This window comes from Pseudorca crassidens, chromosome 2 (assembly GCF_039906515.1).
Source record: "Pseudorca crassidens isolate mPseCra1 chromosome 2, mPseCra1.hap1, whole genome shotgun sequence".
Taxonomy (NCBI): Eukaryota; Metazoa; Chordata; class Mammalia; order Artiodactyla; family Delphinidae; genus Pseudorca; species Pseudorca crassidens.
In genome coordinates, this window is record NC_090297.1 from 45,468,669 (window position 1) to 45,487,716 (window position 19,048).

The 19,048-nt window shown below is 53.4% G+C and overlaps 1 long non-coding RNA gene across 1 annotated transcript; it reads left to right on the forward strand.

Annotated features, from left to right (window-relative positions):
- The first annotated feature begins 1,329 nt into the window (after positions 1–1,329).
- On the forward strand, positions 1,330–16,189 carry LOC137210522 (uncharacterized). Its single transcript, XR_010936600.1, has 3 exons — positions 1,330–1,425; positions 2,998–3,083; positions 16,061–16,189. It is a non-coding gene; the product is annotated as an uncharacterized lncRNA (long non-coding RNA).
- Positions 16,190–19,048: the final 2,859 nt, after the last annotated feature.

A 19,048-nucleotide genomic window follows, 5' to 3' on the forward strand; every position in this document is an offset into this window, starting at 1 on the left:
ACCCAGCACCGTCACTGTTCTGGGCAGCAACGTGGGCTCATACGGTTGGTTGGTGGAAGGCACGTTTCAGGATGTGTGGGGTTGTGGAAGGATGTAGTTGGAAAGGTCGCTCAGGGTCAATGGATGTTTGTTGAACGAAGGAATTCATTCAACTTTCAACAAACATTCACTGAGGTCCCCCCCCCCACCCCTGTGCCAAGCCCTGGGACACCACTGTGAGGACGTGAGGTGCCGCCCACCCTCAGGCCTGAGCGGGGAGGGTGGGCAGATGGTCACACGCATCAAAGGTGATGACAGCGCAGACTGCTCAGTGCTGTGACCGGGAAGGAAGCAGAGGGGCTGTGGGAGCCCTCAGGAGCACTCACCCAGGCTGGGGCATGGGACGGGGGGTCAGGGATGGCTTCCAGCGAAGGTGCCTGGGTGGGAGCTGAGTGAGCTCTGAATGTACTCCTTACCTCCCTTTCTGCACTTGCTTCTGCCAGCACTTGTCCTTGTGAGCCAGCTGGACCAGGTGCTGTCTGAGGACACGGCCGTGCTGGCAAGCCTAAACCCACCACCATCAGACGGGGGGCGCTGCCTTCACCTTGGCCTCTAGCACTCTGTGTTTCCCCCCATCGTCACCCCCCAACATCATCATTCGAACCACTGGTTTCCACGTCTGTACTCCTGGCTGCGCTGTCTCGCAGACATACCCCTCAAGTCACAAACGGGAGGCGCACTGGTACTTCAGTAGCCACGTTGTAAAAAGTAAAAAGAAACGGATGGAATTACTTTTACTAATATATTTGATTAAGCCCCAAATATCAAAAATATGATAAACATGGAATCCACATAAATTATTAACAAAAAATATTTACATTACTATTATTATTTTTGTAATACGTCTTTGAAATCTGGTGTGTATTTTGCACTTACTGCTCACCTCCGTTTGAATTAGCCACATCTCATAGGCTCAATCGGTCCGCATGGTGAGTGGGTATCATAGCGGAGAGTGCAGCTCTAGAATGTGGGTTCCTCTAGGGCAGGGACCCTGTACTTTTCATTTCTTTCTTCAATGCCGAGAGCGGTGTCCTAGGTGGAGGGCACTGCATGGACTGAGACACCGGCATGCAAGAACAAAGTGTGTTCAGGGAACAGCGCGCCATTCGGTGTGGCTGCGTTGTGAGGTAAATTTGCCGGGAGGAGTGGGCGATGGGATCTCATTGTGTCTGTACCACATCGAGAAAGTCCTTGAATACTGTGCTAAGGAATTTTGGAGTTTGGTCATGTGGGCAACTCAAGTCATCATTTATTTATAAGCAGAGGAGTGTCACATTCAGGTTAAGGGTTTAGAAAGAGCCCGCTGGTAGGCAGCATGGAGGGTAATTTGGATGGGACTAAACAGGAGACAGGGAGACCAGCTGGGAAGCAGGTGCTACCATACAGGTGAGTGATAAGGAGGCAGTGGGGATGAGGAGGTGGGACTGACTGGAGAGACAGTAAGAAGGCTGAATGTCAGGACTTGGGGACTGACTAATTGGAGGGGGAATGAGAAATCAGGAAGAAGTCCTAAGTTTTTAGTTTGTGGTGCCAGTTGCCTGTGCCAGGATACGTGGGAGGAAGTGGAAGAGGACCAGGTCTATCGAGGACAACATCAAGAGTTCAATCCTGGTACCTGCTGGCTGTGAAATACTAGCAGGACCTTGTGGTGGACAGGAGCAGTAAGTGGTACACTGTGCTGGGGTTCATAAGTGATAGTGCGTTCCTTGTCACGCGAGGCATTCAGGCAGGGGCTGGACAAACACAACTAGCCTGGGATGTTGTAGAGGGCTTATGTGCATCCCAGGTGAGCTGGGCTCGGTGACCTATCAGCCTAGATGGTGTCTGAACCTAGGGTTTTGCTGCATCTGCGTGTGGGAGACAGTGTCTATTGGAGCTTGGGCATGTCTACAATTTGGGAACCTTTGTGGTCTCAAGGTGGTTTGTGTTTTTGGACCTTGGCCCACAACTGGAACTGAGGGCAGGATACAGGCATGTTGACTGCATGGGGGCAGAGGTTCCATCCCAACAGACCACGAGGGAAGATAGCCCTGAGGTCCTGTTGGACCCATATCTTGGAAGCAGAGAGCGAGAAGGATCCTTAATCTTCAACCAACCTCCTTTCCCTTCCTCAACTTAATTTGTGGGAAAACTGAGAGCCTTGCTCCAGGTCACACAGCAGGTCATGACACATCCGGTCCAGGGGTATGGGTGGGAAGTGGTGGGGTGGGTTCATGCTGGATCCGGGTACCCCCTCCCCAAATCTCAAGTGCCCATAGCATCTGCATCTCCTCGCCTTTCCTTGGCGCAAGAGACGTCCTTTCACACGTGTGGTAAGGGATCCTGGTCCCTTTTAATTAGGAAGATACAAAGAGAGGAGTCAGACAGCCGCCCCCACCCACGGTTGGGAGAGCCAGTGCTCCCCAAATTACACAGCAGATGCCAGGACTCCGGGAACAAGACCCAGCTTGATAGCTTTGTGGTAACCTCAGCCAGCACAATTTTATTTTTATGTTTTAACTCCTTGGTGATATATAGACCTCTCACAGGCAGGGGGAATGGCATCCAGAACTTCTCCCTTGAAAATAAAATATTTTTGAACTTGCGCAACACACACCCAGTTTAATTAACCCTTTTGTCGCGAAGCTTGGTCTGACCTGGGCTGGGTGAGAAAACTGTTTCTCTCCTATGAGGTGCGGGTAGTGCAAATTACTTGAGAAGGAGACAAAAAACATGGAGTGATATGATAGCTGGGCTACGGTCTTGCTGTGGGACCCCCGACTAGCCCCTGATCCTCTTGGGGTCGCTGCGTCCCAAATGGTAATTCCCTGGACAAACAACCTGATGGGCAATTAATTATATGTGCCTCCTCTGGGGTCTCTATTTTTTTCTGTTTTTAAAATTTCAGTCTAAGGTGACTCTTGTATAGCAGTCCTTGCATTTCATCTCTGCACCCTTCAAATCTCTCCTTCTATACAGACTTGCTGTTTAGAACTGGAACCAGAATGTTTTGAATCAAAGCTCACCTCTGACCCCTCCCAGTCCCTCATCTCCATGTGCTAAAGGTAGGAAGCTACCCCCGTATCCTTTTCTCTCTAGCCATACTGACTCCGCCTAATGACGCCTGTATCTTTGCACCTCTCTCTGGTCTCCCTCGCTCAGATTAGTTTTTTAATGCTCAGCTCTGCTCTGTCACTTCCTGGACCAGAAATCTGGAGGGGCAAGCCCCTCCCCCATTGTCTGAGGACTAAAGCCCCAACTTTTATGCCTTCAAGGCATACTGCCCCAAGACCTAGCCCCTGGCCACTGTGCAACCATTCCCCACCCGGGTATGTTCTCCAAGCTCCATTTGTTCAACGTGCAAATATTTGTTGAGCCCTTACTATGTGCCAGGAATTGCGCTGGGCACCCAGGAAAAAACTGATGCACAAGTGCGCAGAAACCCAATGTGTTTTGAGAGCTCAGGGGTTTGGGGGCTCTGAGGTGGGGCACGGATTTGGGAGAGGGACTGGGCTGCAGCCAGCTCTCTTCTTGCTGGTTTCCTGTTTACTATTAACAGCTGCCCATCCAGCCTAGCACACAAACGCCCAGGCGAACCCTGGTATGTTTTCAGACCAGCAGCTCAATCACAAACATGAGCAGGCTACTTGAAATTCGCCTTCAGCTGCCTTGAAAATCTGCAAAGGGACCCCCTTTAATCCCTCCCTTTCTTACCCCATGCACTCCCCAACTTCTGCCCTCCTCTCCCTTCCTTGGAGGACATATGGCCCCTTGAAGTTTTTGCTTGCAGGAAGAAAAAAAAAAAAAAAACACCACAAAAATACCCAGCTTCAGTGTGGAGGGTTTTTCCTTTTTTTAAAAAAATATTGTTAAGCATCAAGAGACAGAGCAATCTGCTTGCAGATACTATACGTGCATAATTAATAAAAGCTCATTATTTATTTATAAAGAGACACGCGAGGAACTGGAGAATTAGGGCTATCCCCATTATATATGACGAGAGGGAGACAGTCAGTGGGGGAGAGAGGCAAATACTTTTTAAGCGTTAGAGCCTTCCAGAGAAGTGAATCTCTCAGTAGGCAATGAATAAGAAGGCATCTTCTCCTCATCCGAGTGCTGCTCCGAGCTCAGGAGGCACCAGAAAGCAGAAACCTGGTTCAGTTTAAAAAAGGAACGCGACCAGCTCGGTGCTCGTAGTGCCCAGGATACCGGCTTTGGGTAGCTGGCAGGAGAGCAGGAGGCACCGCAGAGGGCCTGGCGGCGGGGAGAGAGGCTCGGGAGCCAGCCCGGGGCTTCTAAAGGAGGGGGACTTGGGCACAGACTCCCTCTGGTAGATGGGGGGAGAAGCGGGCACGGTCACCTCATGGGCACCACATAAATAACCCAGACGCCGGCCGAGAGGAGCCCCTGGTTCCTCTGGTCCAGTATAAAGCAGGTAACAGTAATTGGAGGGGGACTTTTCTAAATGCCAGCCTTGCCCTTGGACCTCTGCATGCCAGATGCCCGGCCAGGGCCGCCAATATCAATAACCCAACTTATGTAACAGCCCCCGCGGCCAGGCAGGCAGGGGTCAGAGCCTCCCAGGCTTCTTGAGTTGGGGTGGATCTTCGCTCTCCCCGTTCTCTCTCTCTCCTTTCTCCCTCTCTCATTTTTTCTTTTCTATGCTTTAAAATAGAAAACAGGCTTGTGCAGGAACCAACCCCACAGAAAGGGGTAGTTTGGAGGGATTTTTTCCCCCACCTCCCTCAGCGGCAAGCAACTCAAGCAGCGGAACGCTCAGTCTTCCCGGGGCGGTGGGCTCCGGGAGGGGGGCGGCGAGAAGGGCTGGGGAGGGGGTCGGCCTGGGCAGCAGCCCCCGCAGGGTTACCCGGGCGCGTGCAGGGAAACGTCTCAGCAATTCCAGCGCCCGAGCGGAGCGCGCGGGGGGGTGGGGTGGGAGGGGGGTGGGAGGGGGTGGGGGCGCGCGGCGCGGGGCACCTTGAAACCGCCGGCGGCCGCGCGCTGATTGGCCGAGCCGCCGCCTCGGCGTTCCAGCCAGGCGCCCCTCCCCCCGCGCCGTCCACCCCGGAAGGAATTTCCTCCTCTGGCGGCCGCTATTGTTGTCCGCCTTCGCTGTTTGGGTCGGATCGCGTAACCATAGTATCCAAACTGTGTCCGTGCGGGGCCCCAGCCTGGGACCCCGGTGCCCCCAGCCCCTCCAAGCCACCCCCCCACTTTTTTTTTTGCAGCCTACTTATCATGACTTCATCGGACTCCGGGGAGCAGGAGAGGGGGATGGGGCGGGGGGGGGGAGCTGGCCCGCTCCTGGCGGCCCTTACTTCGAGATGTTTTCAATTATAATTTTTTAAAAAGTCTGTTTCGTGGGTTCGGGGCTTTTAAATTCTTCCTACTCCCCCCCCACCTCCATTAAACCGTTGGACCAAACTTGAATGGGGTTTTCCCTGCGTTTCCCCTTTACCGTCTTCACTCCAGACCCTGACTTTGCTGCTCACAGCTGGGGCTGGGGGGTGGGGGTAGTTAGCAGCAGAAGTCACCCCCCCAAACCAAGCCCCTCAGACGCGGGCTGTGTCCCGGCCCCTGGCCCTGGGCTTGAGCTGGGGAAGGCGAAGCTAGTGGTGGGGTCGGGCACATCGGACCCTGCAGCCCCGACCCTCCGCCTCGGGCAGCTTCCTGGCGGGGTTGGGGGATCCTTGCAGAAGAATCTGGGGGAGGAGGTGGATGCCCGCCAACCCCCTTATCAAAGGGATACGTGGTTGATGGGGGAAGCAGCTGACAGGTTCTTAGGAGAACAAGCCCCCTCTCCCCACAAATTTCTCCTTCGGATCTCTGAGCACAGAGACATCCTAGTCCGTGCTAGCAGCCTGAGACCAATACCTGCCCCCCCCCCATTCCTGCGAGAAAACAAAAATAAAAGCCCTGTCCTTGCGAAGTGTATTCTGCTGGGAGAGCCAGCAGCTAGTCCGCACCGGGGCTGCAAGCGGCGCGGGAGCCCCCGGGGCTGGGGCTGGCAGCGGGGGGCGGTGTGTGTGCTGGGGGGTGTCAAACATTCCCAGAACTCAAGTATTCTCCCGGCGCCCGTTGGGGCGGGGGCAGCAGCCGCGGCGGCCGAAGTTCGGGGCAACACTGCCCCCTAGGGGCCACCGCGGTAGGCTTGCAGCCGGGGTGGCGAGGGGCCTTGAGGACGGAGCCAGTAGTACCTGGGCAGGGGTGGCAGTGATTCCCCCGGTGACCCGTGACAGGCCTCAAGTGGGCTTCCAAGCGCCAGTCTGCGGTCGTGAGGTTTTATGTTGGCTCTAGAATTTAAAACTTTGGCAGACAGTGGGTGCGTCCTACCGGCTTCCAGTGATGGATTGGACCTTTAAGATCAATGAATCTAGCACCCTTTTGAGCAGTTGGGGAAAGTGAGTCCAGGAGAGGGGAGCGACTTGCTAAGGGACATGGCTTTTTGCCCAATCCTCCTGGGGTTCTGTGGCTTTTTTGGATTCACAAAGTCTTCCTTCATCCCTCAGTGGCTCCTTGTAGAGAGGTTTATCAGAAGCAGTATAGGGCGTTTTACAGATGAGAAATCAGTCCTACAGCAGAGTGAGAACTCAAGCCCCCTGTCTGTCAGTCCAGCCCTCTATACCATGGGGACTTCAGGGGGACTGAATCATAGGCTCAGCTAGCTGGCCAGCTCTCCACTTGAGGGGTTGGCTGTGGTGCTCTATACCCAGACTAGGGTGGAGGTGGCTGCTCCAGGCTGAGGGATTCCAACAGAAGAGTGTGGGTCTGCTGAAACTTGAGGTCTAGGCTCCTAAACTGTTGCCATCTCTGGGCCTCAGTTTCCCCATCTCTAAAATGGGGGGTGGGCAAGAGGATCAGGAAGGCATCTAGTGTCTCCGGTGTTTGGTGCTGCTGTACTGCTCCTCCTCTTTTGTCTGTCTCGCCCTCTCTTCTTGGCTATTCCTTGCTCCTCAGTTGGGGGTCTGCTGGGCTGGTTTCCTCAGCTCGCCGGTCCTCCCTCCCAGCAGGGCCTCTGCAGCCGCCCCTCCCCTGCAGGCAGGCACAGAGCAGACTGCGGGAGGGAACGGTGGGCAAGGAGCCAGCAGAGCGTCCAGTCAACCCCTTGGGAAAATAGGGTGAGGGGGGGCACTGTCAGAGGCTGCAGCTCGGCGCAGCGGGGGCAGGGTCCCTGGGGGTTATTTGTGTCCAAGGTGACTGGTGTCAGAGCTGGCTGCTAGCCTCCTTCCTCTCTCCCTAGAGATGAGGAGAGCTGCACCAGGAGTCATTTCCACTCCTTCCTCTCCCTTGTCGCCCACGAACAGTCAGGCCCCAAGTCTGGTCCTTTCTCCCAGTTGTTCTCTCTCCTCGTCCCTCAGCCACCACCTTAATCTACCGGCCTACAGGGTCTACAGGGAGCTCTAAACTGGCCCCTCTGAGCCTTCCTCCACACTGTCCCCTGCACGAAGCCTTCTGAGCCACAAAGCACATCCTCCCCTGCTTTAGTCCATGCCCTGCCTTCCGTTGCCCTGGGGATCAACCCCAGGGTGGTGAGACCCTCTGTGATCTGGGCCTTCCCACCTTGACAGTCTCATTTTGAGCATCTTTTGTGTCCTAGCAATACTGCATGTGACTTCCGGAGCCTGCCCTGCTCCTTGGACTTGCACAGGCTGTCACTGTCAGGTCCTGCCAGGCGTTGGGGATACTGAGGTGAACAAGACCACCCTTCCCTGCAGAGAGCACACAGAAGCACAGTGGTATAATGACTGTTGGGGTCTTAAGAGAACCCTCACCCAACCTGGAGGGAAATCAGGGAAAGCTCCCTGAAGGAGGTGATGCTTGTGCTAAGTCCCAAGGGAGAAGTAGGAATTGGTCAGATACACAGAGGCAAAGGGAGAAGACAGTCCAGGGAGAGGCATGAACAGGCAACAGCATGGGCAAGCACAAGTCTTTTTATTTATTTATTTATTTATTTATTTGGGCTGTGCCGGGTCTCAGTTGCGGCATGTGGACTCTCAGTTGCGCCATGCATGTGGGATGTAGTTCCCTGACCAGGGATTAGAACCCAGGCCCCCTGCATTGGGAGCGTGGAATCTTACCCACCGGACCACCAGGGAAGTCCCAGGCAAGCACAAGTCTTGAGAGAGCATGACCCTTAATGAAACTGAAGATGGTGTAGCTGAAATGTAAGGGGAGAGGGCAGTGGGGAGAGATGTGGCTGGAGAGGAAGCCAGATCCAGGTGGTCCTTGTGTGCTGGCCTAAGGAGCCATGATTTCCACGTGCAGTCTCTGGGGAGCCCCAAGAGGCTTCTGAGCCCTGGGCTGGACTGCACGTTGCGAACACACTCCCTCTTGAAACCAGGCCCTGGGAATGCAGAAATGACTACTTTTATTTACCTGCCTCATTCTAGAAAGGATCTAAAGAAAAATCAGATATGGTTCTTGCCTTCAAGGAGTTTGTAGACTGAGGTAGAGAAAGAATAAACCGGGGCTTCCCTGGTGGCGCAGTGGTTGGGAGTCCGCCTGCCGATGCAGGGGACACGGGTTCGTGCCCCGGTCCGGGAAGATCCCACATGCCGCGGAGCAGCTGGGCCCGTGAGCCATGGCTGCTGAGCCTGCGCGTCCGGAGTCTGTTGCTCCGCAACGGGAGAGGCCACAACAGTGAGAGGCCCGCGTACTGCAAAAAAAAAAAAACAAAAAAAAAGAATAAACCGGGTCAAGGCAGAATGAAGACGGCACAGTGAGGACTTCCTAAAATACACACTTAGTGGCCCTGCTCTTAACCTCTTTGTTGGCTCCTGGGTGTCCTGAGGGGCAAGCCCTCTCCTTTGCGTGGCATTCAAGGCCTTTGCTGGCCTCTCCAACTCATCTCAGCCCAACCCTCACACTCCCATTACTCCAGCCCATTGAGTTATTTGCAGTCCCCCCAGTACACTGTGTTCCATCCAACCATCAGAGCAGTGCCCATACTATTGGCTCTGCCTGGAATCCTATCTTCGTTCAACTGTTAACTTTTTCTTTTTTTGACCATGTGGCATGCAGGATCCTAGTTCCCTGACCAGGCATCAAACCCGTGCCCCCTGCAGTGGAAGCGTGGAGTCTTAACCACTGGACCGCCAGGGAAGTCCAACTGTTAACTTTTTCAAGATGCCACTCAGGCATTACTCCACCTGGGAAGCCCTATTTGATCCCCAAAACTGAACTGGGTTCCTCCTTTCAAACCCCATTGTCCCTTGTGCTTTTTTTTTTTTTTTAATCACAGCACCCATCTCAGGATAGTTTAATAATCCATAGGAGGCTGGTAGCCTCCATTTCTGATTTCCGCTGGGTCTCTAGGTCATACATCCCCAGGGCACAGAGTAGATGCTCATTTAAGTTTTTGTGGTTGAAGACTGGGTACAAGCTGCTTGTGAAGAATAGTAGTAACAGACATTTACTGACTGCCTGCTGTGTGCCAGGTACTGTGCTGGCCACTTGTCATATTACTGTTCCCTCTTATTACAACCCTATAAGGTTGACATTACCCCATTTTGTAGATGGGGAAACTGTGACTCAGGGAGGGAAACTATCAAACTGATGAAGGTATTTGTCAAAACTCATTGAATTTTTTGAAGTTAAAATCTGTACATGTAAGTTACACATCAATTTTTAAAAATAAAAAAGAAAGCAGCCAGAGCACATATTTGTCACGTCTGAAAAGACTCTGAGAAATGTTTTGTTGTTCTTGTTGTTATTACCAAAGAGATAGAGGGAGGACACAGTTGGTGAGAGGCAGGGCCATGTGGTCTCTCTCTAAGCCCTGTTGGTCTGCCATCACTCTAGTCCACTAAGCCATCAGGAGGCCCCAGGAAGGCTTACCAGGAGAAGGTGGTTCCTACAGATTGCAGGGTCCCCCTGGCAGAGAAGGGCTGAGCGAAGGCATTGAACGTGGGTGTGAAAGGCCATGGCACGTCAAGGTCAGAAGCTTGGTCCGATGTGGAACCAGCGTCAGAAGCATGTAGGGGAATAATGGGGGATGAGGCTCCCACATGAGCGGGGTCCGACTGTGGAGGGCTTTGAACACCCGGATAGAGCTGGACTCAGTGTACAGGCAGTAGGAGCCATTGGCTTCTAGAGAGTGCTGACCTGAGCTTTTCTTGGAGGAATGAATACATTCTTGGGGGAGGGGGGCGAGGGGTGTAGTTTGCCGGCTCATGTGAGGCTGGATTTGGAGGGGCCAGAGCTGGAGGGAGGGGGAGTCCCAGGGTATGGAGACACACAGAAGAAAGGCAGGGTCTGAAGGAAGCTGGGGTTTGAATGCCAGCGACCTAGTGCACACCCCCAGGCCACAGCACCAGGTGAAGGAGCAGGGCCAGGCTCACGGAGCTGAATTCAGAGTTCAGCAGAGCGTGGACTGGGGTGAAGGCAGGCAGGGCAGGGAGGAGGTGAACACTATGGCCAAGGCCTGGGGTCCAAACCTGGCCCTTCTACTCGCTTCCACAGCGGTGTGACCTTGGACAATGTAACGATCTCTCTAAGCCTCAGTTTTCCCATCTGAAAAAAATGGTGCTATTAATAGTGCCTATCTCATAGAATATTCCGAAGATAAAATGAGATGATACGTACACAGCTCTGAATACTGGGCCTGGCTCACAGTAAATACAGAACATGTGTTGGGTTTTTCCCTTCTTATCACCCTCTATTCTCAGTCCCCTCCCCCAGACTCTTCTTTCCATGAGCACCCACTCCAGTGAATTCCATATATGACCCTAAATATACATGTATCTTTGTAAAATTTGTAGAGTTGTTTTGGGTGCCAGAGGTCTCATTCTGTGTCTTTCCTCCCCCCCGCCCCCGCACATACTCAACACTACATGTTTGAAGAGCTCTTTGTTGCCTCCTGTTACTCTATAGCTTTCTGAGCATAAATCCACCCCATTTTACTCATTCATTACCCCCTGGTGATGGGCACCTACATTGCCTTGAATTTCTCCCTCTTACAAATAATTCCTTGACAAACACCCTTGCATACATCATGGATGAGTCCCTTGTGGACCTGTGTGAGCATTTCCCTGGCATACCCGGGGGTGCACCAGGGGTGCAGTTGCTACCTCATGGGACACACGCCTACTTAACTTTACTAACTATCGTCAGGCTGCTTTCTAGGATGACCCAGCAGCAGCATGTGAGAGCATCTACCTCCTGCAGGCCTGCCAGCACTTGGTATTACCCACCATTCTAATTTTTGCCTCTATGATGAATGTAAGGTGCCCACACTTTAATTTGTGTTTCTTGCGTTGTTAGCGAGGATAAGCAGCTCTTCACGCGCTTGTCGGCCATTTGGGCTTCTCCTTCTGGAAATTGCTTGTGTCCTTTGCACATGTTTCTGCTGGGTTTCCTGGTCTGTCTTCCTGTCAGGGGCTCCACAACCAGCATTGAGGACAGCCTACAGCACTTTCCTCAGAGCAGGTCTGTCCTCTGGGGATGGGGAGGTCAGGTTGGCGTGAAGGGCCTGAGCTCTGGCAAACCGTTGCCCTTGGTCCCGGGTGGCATTGCCATCCAGTTGCTGTCATTTCATAAGTCTTCCTTGAGTGCTTACCCTGTTTGGGCTCCAAGGACCCAAGCAACTTGTGCTGCTCTTGCTTCTAAGGACTCATGGTACAGTGAGGGAAGCAGACTAGGCAGAAGAGACTTATTCCAAAGATTAAATGAGGTGCTGCATATAAAGTCCTTCCCTGTTAGAGCCCCCGTCCCGCTAGATGGTCCTGGCTTGGGTAATGGAGGAAAAATTCATCACTGCGTCATGGAATCCACAGCTACCTTCTAGGGAAGGCAGCTCTGAAAATGGAAGGCCCTTTGGGCCTCCAAAAGGATGCCTGGGGCCAAGTTTAGGGCAAGGGGTCTTGGAGAACTGCTTAGCTTACCTGGGGAAAACTTGGGAGAGGGATGGAGTTGTGAGGAAGGGCTGAGGAAGAGAGAAGAGGGGAGAGGAGAAGGGAAGTCCCTGGTGTCCTAGTGGTTAGGATTCTGGCCTTTCACTGCTGTGACCCAGGTTCAGTCCCTGGTCCGGGAACTAAGATCCCGCAAGCTGCGCGGTGTGGCAGGAAAAAAAAAAAAGGGAGGAGAGGAGATAAGAGATAGGGTGAGGTCTGTAGAGTGAAGAGGCCCAAGCATAAATCTCAGTTATGCGCAGGGATGTCTAATGTTCAATTTCAAGTCGCTGGAACTACTCCTCGGTTTCCTTAACCCTTAGCAAAGCCCACCATGTCCTCATTTGCTGTGGCTGAGTGTTTTGTGGAAATGGAGGCAGCAGGTGAGTTTCTGGCCAAGTTTCATGGCTTCTGACAAAAGTCTGCACCCACAGGCCAGTGAGATAGTCCAAAAATTGAGCAAATACAGCCAAAGCAAGAATTTGGAATCGGGTGATCATGGAAATACAAGTCAGTCCCTGGGTAATGTGCAGAAATGTAAAATGTGGAGGAGTTAACTTCCAAGGGTGAATGGAGGGTGGGAGGCGATCTTATTTAATTCAAAGAGGGTTTTGTAGCAGATTGTATTTTCCAGAAATGATTCCAATAATATAATCCCCTCCCATATGCTCCTCTTTTAATATGACTTTGACCCTCCTAATATCAAATCAAGAGATGGGGTCGTCCGTGTGTCCTTTCTTTGAACCTGCGTGGACCTTGATGACTGCCTTGACCTACAGAGTGTGGCAGAAGTGACACTATTGGGGACTTCCCTGGTGGCGTAGTGGATAAGAATCTGCCTGCCAATGCAGGGGACACGGATTCGATCCCTGGTCCGGAATCGAACTAAGTTGCCACGGAGCAACTAAGCCTGTGCGCTACATCTACTGAGCCTGCGCTCTAGAGCTTGCACGCTGCAACCACTGAGCCCACTACTGAAGCCCATGTGCGTAGAGCCCGTGCTCCGCAACAAGAGAAGCCACTGCAAGAAGACCGCGCACTGCAACAAAGAGTAGCCCTTGCTCGCCACAACTAGAGAAAGCCCGTGCGTGGCAATGAAAACCCAACGCAGCCAAAAATAAATAAATTTTAAATATTAAAAAAACAAAAAAGTGACACTATTTTTATGACTAAGTCTAGGTCATAAAAATGCCAAGCACGTCTGCTTTGTTCTCTTGGAGAATTCATTGTGGTGCAAGCCAGCTACCATGACTGCCCTAAAACTGCCATGTTGTGAGGAAGCCCAAACTCTTTACGTGGAGGGATCATGTGGAGAAGTCCAGAGAAGGGTGCTTGGCTATCCCCCAGCTGCTCAGCCCTCTGCTGTTCCGTCTTCAGCTGCTGTCTAACTACATCACATGGGGGACCCTGAGCCAGAACAGCCCAGCTGTACCCTTTCCAAATTCCTTGCCCACAGAAGTCACGAGAGGGAAGCCAACTATTGCTGTTATTTTAAGCCAGGAAGGTTTGCTTTATTGGTTACACAGCAATAGATAATCCAAATGGGTTTATACTTATTTTATTATCAGTCTTTCCTGGTAGACTGTAGTTTCTGTTTTCTGCTCTATCCCCAGCAGTTAGCCCGTAATGTACTATGCTCCACAGATATTTGTTGTATAAATGAAAGTTAACAGACCATATCAGCATGGTGTTGGGGGAACCAAAGGGGTGTGGGAGCCCAGGGGGCTCCTAACCCAGACTGGGAGATCTGGGAAGGCTCCCTGGAGGAAGCGATACTGCTCTGAGTCCCTGGGCAGGGCTTGACACACAGGAATATTATTCCTCATCTCTGGTGCTGCTTGTTTGTTCTTGGCCCAAATGAGGCTTCCTGGCTTGATGTGCATCAACTAGGCCGATCCCTGAGTCCATTTGCGGGCTTCCTCTTCCCCCTCCCTGTTGCAGTTGCAGTTCTCTTTTCTCCCTCCCTTGTTGGGCCTGTGGGCTCACTCCTTCTGCCTCCTCTGACTCCGGGTCTGGCTGGAGAAAATTAAGTCAATGGGGAGGGAGGAGTTGACAAATAGATGGTCTAGTAATTGAATTTTTTTTTTTTTCGGCTCTAGCCCTTTCTCCACCCCACAGAGAGCAGGAGGAATTAGCTCTCTAGACAGTGGTTTTTCCTTGCTGAGGAGCTCTGGTGTTGCCTTCTCTGCCTAGACCAGCAGGGAGGAGAGGGGAGTGGCAAGCAGGAGCCTTCTTAGGGTCCTCTAGGCTAAGCCTTGCACGGAGAAGGAAACTGTGGTCCAGGGAGGGGAGGGATTCTCTGAAGGCCCTAAGTGGGTTAACATCTGAGCTAGGACTAGAAGGGAAGGCAACTGGGGCCAGCCCTTGAACTGCCCCAGGATCGTGGCAGGGAGCAGAGACTGCAAAGGCCTTGGTGTGTAGCAGGGACACAGGGGCAGCAGGCTACAGGAAACCTGGGGCTCCTGGTCCCTGGCAGTCCCTATACCATTGGTTGGGGTTTCCTTGTCTGGGAGGGCGTGGAGTTAGTAGGGTGGCCAGGCTGCTGGGCACCCAGGAGGTGATGCCTGTTGCCCTGCAGGTCCAGTCACCCTGCAGGACCTGGCTACCTTGCAGGGCTCTCTTCATTGTAGAGTACCCTCTATGGGCAGAGGTCGGTGCCAGGGGGTCGGTAGTGACCTTGGGCAGAGGGTTGGCAGGACTGGAAATAACCTGGCCACGTGCTCTAAATCTCACCATTCTGAAAAATGAAATGGCCTCTTGGATCTCACGCAGCTGCAGTGAGTTATGGAGGGCACTGCGCATAGAAGCCCTCCGTCAATAGGGCCCGTTACTGCCTCATTGTCCAGATGACGACACTGAGGCTCCAGGAGGCCCTCCCTGGCTCTGGGTTGCAGGCTACCAAGTGGCAGCCCTGGAACTCAAACCCAGGACTGCCGAGCTCCCAAGCCCTCTGCTAACCCAGGATTCTCAGCTCCTCATCCTCCAACCCTGCGGGGGTGGGCGTCGGGCGGTGGGGTGGGGTGGAGGGGGATGGAGGGAGGGCGGGGGGCCCGCCTTGCCCGGCGGCGGCTGCCGGGCTCCGAAGCGCTTGATTTATTTAGCTAATGTTCTAGCGCGTTTACCCCATCCCGTAATGAGCTGTTTCCACCAGGGGGTGTCTGCAGAGCGACTGCAGGATTCCAGCCGCTCCAGGAAGGAGGCAGGGGTGGCTGGCAGTGGGCTGTGCGTGTGTGGGCGTCTGGCTGCCCGGGGAGGGGTGAGATTGGAAAGTCCGGGTTGAAAAATCACCCCGGGGTGCGGGGCGTGCTGAGGGGAGGCGGGAGGCTGGTGCAATCTGGGAGCAATCCAACATTTCTCCCTGGGCCAGCCTGGTGCACCTCCCAGCGACCCAGGGGCCTGGGAGGGAACCCTGGCCCCAGCATTCTGGCCTGGTTCCTCCCTGCCTGCCCCTCTTCCTCAAACTTCTGAGGCTTCTGAGCTTAGCCTGCCTACTGTCTGCTTGTCATCCCTACAGAGCTGGCATTTCTGTGGCTTGATGTGACAGTTATGTACTTTGCAGCCAGACAGATCTAGGTTCAAATCTAAGCCCCCCTGTGACCTTGGGGGGGAATCCCTGACCTCTCTGAGCCTCAATTTCCCACTTTAATATGGGGATAAGAAGCTGTGTTTTGTGGGGTTATCACTGAGGATCAGTGCTAATGCACGAAGAGCTGTGTACAGGGTGATAAACCCTGCCTTGGCCACCCGGCCTGCTGACAGTGGGGCAGACCTACTGGGCCACATAACCCGGACCCGGTATGCCCCGTGTACAACAGATGCCATGATCCTGAGATGGGCCCCTCACACGCAGCAAATGCCTGCTGACAAGCCCATGCTGCAGGCAGCTCAGAGGCTTTGCTTTCCTCAAGCAGGGCAAGCAGTGCTTGGTATTTGGCTTTAAAAAGCCTCATTCCTGGACTTCCCTGGTGACGCAGTGGTTAAGAATCTGCCTGCCAATGCAGGCGACATGGGTTCGAGCCCCGGTCCGGGAAGATCCCACATGCCAGAGAGCAACAAAGCCCGTGTGCCACAACTACTGAGCCTGTGCTCTAGAGCCCGCGAGCCACAACTACTGAGCCCACGTGCCACAACTACTGAAGCCTGTTCACCTACAGCCCGTGCTCGACAAGAAAAGCCACCACAATGAGAAGCCCGTGCACTGCAACGAAGAGTAGTCCACACTCGCTACAACTAGAGAAAGCCCGTGTGCAGCAACGAAGACCCAACACAGCCTAAAATAAATATATTTATTTTTTAAAAAACCCCCCAAATACCTGATTTGTTTCTCCTTCACCAAAGTCGCAATCCCTCAGAGCCTGGACTCTGTGCCAGATTGGGTGACCCGCTCAGTGGTAAAACTTCCACTTGGCACTCATTTTTTTTTTCTTTAACGTGTTTATTGCTATTTTTTTTCTTTAGCATGTGCCTGGTATCCAGAAGGCACTCATCAAGGGGTAGCTATCACTGCTCTTCAGATTGGAGAAGATGCCGTCCCACTGACTGTCCCCTAGGAGGGAAAATAGGACGACTAGCATGGGTCTTTTTAGGTGGATACCTTCTGGCATGGTGTGCAAGGCCCGCTCTTCTTCCCCAGGAACTGTCACCCCAATTTTCCACAGCAGGGCAGTTGAGAGACTTGCCCAGGCATCTGGCACACAAGTGGCCAAGCAAAGACTGACACCCAGTCTGCTGGACTCCCAAACCAGTGCCCCTGCCTCTCCTCACTAGAGGTCACTGAGGGAGCAGACCTGCTGAAAACAGGACAAAGGTGAGTTCTCTCAGCTTCTTTCTTCTTTTTTTTTTTTTTTTGGTGTACACGGGCCTCTCACTGTTGTGGCCTCTCCCGTTGCGGAGCACAGGCTCCGGACGCGCAGGCTCAGTGGCCGTGGCTCACGGGCCCAGCCGCCCCGCGGCACGTGGGATCTTCCCGGACCGGGGTACGAATCCGTGTCCCCCGCATCGGCAGGTGGACTCTCAACCACTGCGCCACCAGGGAAGCCCTCAGCTTCTTTCTTGCAGCAGGTTAACCAGACTTGGGCTCTGGGTGAATATGGGATTTTGTGGAGCCTTTTTAGGAAGGGCTGAGTTTGGAGGAAGAGAGTCTTGGAGGGCCCTGCCCCACTACTGGGTACCTTGCCCCTGTTGCCTTGGTTTCTGTCCCTCGCTCAATTCAGAACCTCCCCTATTTCCTGAAAGAGAACTGAACTGTCCAAAACTGTTCATAAGCAAGTGGGATGGACTGAAGTTTAAGGCAGAGATGGACGAGGCTGTTTCTGTTCCTGCTTTATAGCAAAGAGCCTAACAGAATCCATACTAGATGTTCTGCTCCCCATGCCCCTGCCCGGCCGCCTGCCTGGGGGCTGTGCCCCGTCTTGCCCTCTCACAGATGGTCTGCTCACCTTCACCAGCCTTGGTACTGCTGTTCCCTCCTTGCCGGCTTCCCTCATGCATGGCCGGTGCCTGGAGTGGTTAGTCCTTTTTCAGTCCCGGCCTGATCCAGGGAAGCCCTCCAGCCACCCAGCTGTAGCCCCCCCACCCCCACCCCCCCACCCCCCACCCCCCCCACCCCCCGCCCCCCGCAAGCCTTCCTGGCTTCTGTTGTCTTTGTAGTTTTCATCTGCAGGGCCTTTGTTGATTGCCTGTCCCCTTCTAGAATGGAAGCTCTGTGAGAGCAGGGACTTGGGCTGCTCTGTGCGCAGGACACCCCCAGGAACGCAGTGGTGAATAATCCACTTTAAGCTCTTTTTTTCTCAAACTCACCTGTGCCCCAGATCCTGGCTTAAATTTGCACACCTGAGTTTACCTCAGGACTCCAGGCACTTTATAGCCACACCTTCTCCCACTTTTGCTAACACTTGGTGTTTGCCCTAAACAGACACTACCATGTGCTTTCCACATATTAACTTAATTCTCACAAAACCCCCTTGAGGTAGGCACTGTTATTATCAGCATGCCCGTTTTACAGATGAGGAAACTGAAGCTAGAGAGAGCTGGTCCAGTCCTACACCGTGAGTGAGCGGCAGGGCTGGGGTTGAAATGGAGATGGTTGGTTCTCCGGAACCCCTACTGCAGACTGCATCTAGAAGCAGCAAGATGCTCTCACCTGCCGCTCAGGGGGCAGCATCCCCACCACCCCTAACCCTACTGCTCCCTAGATGGCTTTTCAGAGTATTTCTTCCAAATACATACGATGTTTGCTCCACACTGTACATGTCTGGATGAGCAAACTTTCCTTCATCTTTTACACATTTAACAGAAACCAGCGTGAGAAAAAAGGACAGTGCTTAAGGAGATGGGAGCCTCTGCTGGAACCCAATGGAACTGGGTCTGGGGGAGGGATGGGCGCGGTCTACAAAGCCTCCTGGAATCTTTTTGTGTCTCTGAACCCCTCATCTGCCCCTTCCTCATGCTCCTCCCTTTCATTTGTCCTCTCTGGGCTCCAAGTGGACAATAACCTCCCCATGACTCTGAAGCACTTATATACCTTTCAGTTCCCAGGGGAAGAGAGAGAATCTAATTGGCTGAGTTTGGACCAGGTAGGTCCAGTGGGGCCCTGTCACCTGTGACTGGGAGAGAGGGTGTGAGGGACACACATGGTGGTCATGGCCTTGGCCTCTGTGTGGAGGTGTAGTCTTCAGAGGAGAGGGGTGGCAGTGAGCTGTTCAGGCAGCACTAAAAGTACCTGCTGTGGCTGTGAAGATCCTTGAAGGCTAAACTAAGGGACTTATCCTCCAGGGGTTGTTGAAGCCAAGGAGTAGCAGGCCCTGATTCACAGCTGAAGGCTTGCTTTGGTTGCTGGAGGTGGAGGTGGGCTACGGGGAGACCAGGGAGGGGCCCATTACTCCTGAGTTAGGTGGTGAGGGCCTGGGTGTGGGCACAGCGCCCCCGAAGAGGAAGCCGTGGCACATGCTGCCTCCTTCTCTGGGCCATTTTTATTTCCTCCCTCCTGGGCCAGCTCTAAGACCCATCCATTGACTCTGAGCCCTTACTCCACGCCAGGCCCTGTGCTAGGTGCTGAGGCCCTGCCCTGAGGTGCTCACTGCTGTGGGAGAGACAGGACATGGACACATACCTCACTTACAATGGGGAGTCGATGTGTGGGA